Genomic DNA, 4783 nt, shown 5'->3' with positions numbered 1-4783 from the left:
TTTGTTTTTTTATTTGCTTTGTTTTGTTTTTGTTTTGTTTTTGTTTTTTGTTTTTGTTTTTGGTGGGGGGGGGTTGGGGGGGGGTAATATCAGTACTCTCGTTTGTATCAAGAGAAAGGCAAATCTTTTTCCCCACATACCGGCTCACGTGTGTACGGAATGTGTGCATTCCTGGTCAGGAGAAACGTTTCGTTGTCAAAGCACCCTCTTTACGCACACACCCCAGGTCCTTCCTCTAACGTTTTACTCCAGCTGCTGGCTGGCATGTCCTCACAGTCGGACCTTCAGATGAGCATGTCTATGCCTAAGCTTGATCTAGCTGACAACCTACTGAGAATGTTTCATGTGCTTTTCTTCGAAAAAAAAAGTATAACATTTTCTCACATTACTTACTTGAATACTTGAATATAGAACTGGGGTCCCAGGAAGACGGGATGCTCCATGCTTATTCGCTAATGTTCATGAGGGTCCATTTCAGTGTGGGCAGGCTGATTGTCTCCATCATCGGCTAGTTTTTCTCACATTAATAAATGAGTTATTTCTAATTTTGTGATTTTTATTCCATATTATTGTTGTTGTTTTTATTTAAGGTAATATTCGTAGACATATAGATCACCGGCTTTTATGGTGTAGCTGCTATGCGTTTCTCGAACGGGGACAGTTTTTATGGAGCATTTCTGTGTTTCTAGTGAGATTTTGTATCCCTCTCAGCCCGGGTTGGCCCTGGCAGACAGAGTCGAAGCTGTCCTCCTAAACGATCTATATGTGTCACGACGCAGTGGAATCAGGCGCTCATCAGTTTTGGGACATATGGAGTTATAGGTATCAACTTAAAGCCTGTCCATTTGCTTTGCTTTTAATGGCAAAAATATACATTTATCTTTGATACAAGTCGAGATTTTGGGAATTGAAGGACATGGGGTCGCCTAGTTTCAGATGTAAAATTAGCGAAAAGATGGCCGCCAAAGTTGCGTTATTTCCTTAGCTTGAAAGTCCGTGGAAACTGAAAATGTACATCTTTTATGCCTTTATAAAGTTTAATCGACTTTTTTCAGTATATTATGTTCTTTAGTGGACATGAAAGATGTTGAGCCAAAAAACAAAAATTTGATAAAGATTGACTAACCTGTGAACAAATGCCAGTTTACTGGCTTTTATTATTTTGACGAGCGTCTGCTTTCCCCACGCTGCCTCACATATTATTTTTAAAAGTATAGATCTATTCTGTTGTATCCCTCTCTGAGCAAAATTATACGAGGAATAGTGAACTTTCTTTTTTCCTTTGCTTAAATATATCCCTGTACTAACTTTGAATATATCTGTTGCATCCAGCGTACCTAATTATATATGCCGGGCATCAATGGCCTTTTGCGTCTTGACAGACGATCTTAAAGCTGTATGCGTGATAATAAAAGCTTTACCTGGGCGGTAAGCTATTCGTGTGTTAAATGTGAGTGCACTTTTGCATTCCACGTGCCAAATTATACTGGACATCGAGAGCCTTTTACATCCCGACAGAAGAGCTTAAACAGTATGCATGAAATAGCTTTGCCTGGGCGATAGACATAGAGAAAGCAGAGTGCCCAAACACTACTTCCCTCTCTTCAGATCTTGACTTCCTTGATATGCTCCAAAACATTGTCAGTACGTTTGGAATCAAAGAAGATGAAAGGGTATGTCAGACTATTTTGGTAACTTCCATAGATTGAGAGTTATTGGAAAATGAAATTTAAAAATTTTTGTGCCTTTAATTAATGTTTTTCAGTAAAATCCACACAGATACGTTATTTCAAATTGATGTAATAGGTGTTAAGCCAAAAAAAAAGAAACTAAGAAGAAAGTTGTCCAACAGCCAGAACAATGCCAGTTTCTTTGATTTCATCATTTTGACGACCGTCTGATTTCACCACGATGCCTCACATTTCATAATATTTTTAATTTTCTTCTGTGCTAGATCACAAGAGTCGTCCGCTACTGGTTTTTCAACCTTCTGTGCTACTGATGTTTACGTATGTGGCGTTTTTTTCCCTGCTTCCGGTCAGGCAGACACATTTCGATTCCAAAGGTACTCTTTGGCGCTCATATGACCTTATGCAGTTGCGAACGCCGAAAAACCTCTACTAAAACAAACAAAATGAAGGTACTCGGCATGGTTTATACTGACTGGAGTATTATTGTCTGTGCAGTGCCCACAAATGCGGTATTACAGAGTCTCTTTTTTATGTCATTTCGCTTTTTGAATTTGATTTATTTCTCTTCGTTTGTTCAGGACTGGACAATGTTTTGACGGTGGTCATAGAAACATTGTGAGTGCTAACTCTGTACTCGTTATTTTACTGTTGATATGTTTTTCTCTTAGAAGTAAAAGGGAAACGATATCTGCTCTCAGATATTTTCACTTGTATTTTTCTGTTATCTCCCCTGTTTTACTTTTAAAATCTTCGGTTTAGCATTAACTTCTGTTTCATTTTATTAATTGATTTCTTAAATTGAAAAATGCTTTGAATTTTTTTTGGGGGGGATGAAGCAACAGGTTTTTGGGGGAATGTCAGGTAGAATTATCGCTTGTAACTTAGAAAGGAATCCTTCGAACAATTGCGTCATTCAATATTCACCGTTTCTCTGCATATTATGCAAACATGCCATTAAGCGAATTTCGGAAGGTGGTAGACGAAAATAAACATTCTGCCAAATGTTAAGGATATGTTTGTTTTTGTAAGTGTTTTACGGCGCTCGCAACTGCATAAGGTCATATGAGCGTGCGGGACACACTAAACTTTTTCAGTTGGAAGGAAATTTTGAATTTCGCCCGGGTGGCGGCCGAAGCCTACTCTTATCGATTTTTTACCTCCAAGGGATCTTTAACGTGCACAACTTGCACACGGGACCTTTGAGATTTTTCGCCTTTGTCCGAGAAGGCTAGGTGTAGATCTTTCCTTCCAGAAGATCAGGGGTGTGGCTGAAAGACGGAAGTAAGAAGAAGCCAATGAGTAGCAGTAGAAAGGCTGCAGAAAGAATCAGGAGCCCAGAGGAAGGAGCAAAGGAGGTGAAGGGGTGGGGGGCAGAAAGAGGAGACGAAAGCAAACGACAGAACATTGCTAGAGAGTAGGAAAGGAGGTGAAAGGAGACAAATTTAGAGAAGTTGGTTGTCTTCAAGTTTTTTGCTGGGTTTTTTTATTTGTTTGTTTTCTGTTGTTTTTTCTTGGTTGCAGATGCATTTACTGTTTTTTTAAATTTTTGTTGCTGTTCTTAACAAGGGGGGGGGGGATTTACATGAAAGTGGGACCCAGTTGGCTTTGTGAGCCACCTCCCCCCCCCCCCCTTTCTTCAACCAAAAGACACAAGATCTACGTGTACTTGAGATGATAAAGTATCTCAAGCACAATTCGGCTTTTTTTTTGACAAGGGACACCAAAATTCTAAATTCACTGATAAGAAAAGTGCCTCTTGAAGCTACCCGCGCCTCTGCATTTTTTTTCCAAATTGTCATTCAGTTTGTTTATCCAACATGTTTTGAAAAGCCTGAAAGTGACTTATTTTACCCATGATGCTCTGCTTTGTTTTTCTCCAAGCCTCTCTACATATTGGTTCAAATCTGTGGGTGAAATCTTTAGACAGTCTTTTTTTGTTATATTATGTTATTATTATACTCGGTCAGTAAACCCAGTGTCACCCAGATCGGTTCTTACACTTTTTGAAGCATATTTGTGGTTTTTGGTGTAAAGATAGTCAATGGTGTTATGATGAATTATCAAAAGATTTAAAATGGTCCACAAAACTAATTACCACAAGATTTACTGTCAATGCACCATGCATTATTTACACTATACAGTAAGTCTACGAGTCTTTTTATGACTGAATTTCAGTAAAATGAAGTCTCCAGGGTGACATGGAAGTTACAGGTGTGTTTATGAAGTTACAATTGTGTTTGTGAAGTCACAGGTGAAGTCACAGGTGTGTTTGTGAAGTCACAGGTAAAGTCACTGGTGAAGTCACAGGTGTGTTTGTGAAGTCACAGGTAAAGTTACAGGTGTGTTTGTGAAGTCACAGGTAAAGTTACAGGTGTGTTTGTGAAGTCACTGGTGAAGTCACAGGTGTGTTTGTGAAGTCACAGGTAAAGTCACTGGTGAAGTCACAGGTGTGTTTGTGAAGTCACAGGTAAAGTTACAGGTGTGTTTGTGAAGTCACTGGTGAAGTCACAGGTGTGTTTATGAAGTCACTGGTGAAGTCACAAGTGTGTTTGTACCTGAACATGTTTATTTGAATTCCTGTACGAGCTTTGATTTACACGATAGGAGAAAATTAGAGAGAGAGGAGAGAGAGAGAGGGAGAGAGAGGGAGAGAGAGAGAGAGAGAGAGAGAGAGAGAGAGAGAGAGAGAGAGAGAGAGGAGGGGGGAGAGAAGGTTTAACACAAAGAAGAGTTAGTACAAAGATCACAAACGTAACAGGCTGTTTGGCATTCCCATATGTTAAAGATCGACAAACACACACGATACAAATTGATGACAAACTAACGTAAGTGGGTGCGGAGCATTCGGCATTATTTCTACTGATTGTGCTGAATGTCCTCTGTGAACTGACTTAAGCCCCAAAAAAAGTTTTGCGAGAAGCTAAGCACAAGTTGAGCTCACACAATGTCAAACGTCCCAAAAAGTGTTATTAGGTCCGCTTTTGAAAGGACAAATTTGCTACGCCCTTGCCAAACAAAACAGATAAACAAAATTACGATACAAACATACATCAAAACACATGCGCACAATGCGCGCGCGCGCACCCACGCAC

This window comes from Aplysia californica, unplaced genomic scaffold (assembly GCF_000002075.1).
Source record: "Aplysia californica isolate F4 #8 unplaced genomic scaffold, AplCal3.0 scaffold00193, whole genome shotgun sequence".
Classification (NCBI taxonomy): Eukaryota; Metazoa; Mollusca; class Gastropoda; order Aplysiida; family Aplysiidae; genus Aplysia; species Aplysia californica.
This window is presented reverse-complemented; position numbering follows the sequence as displayed.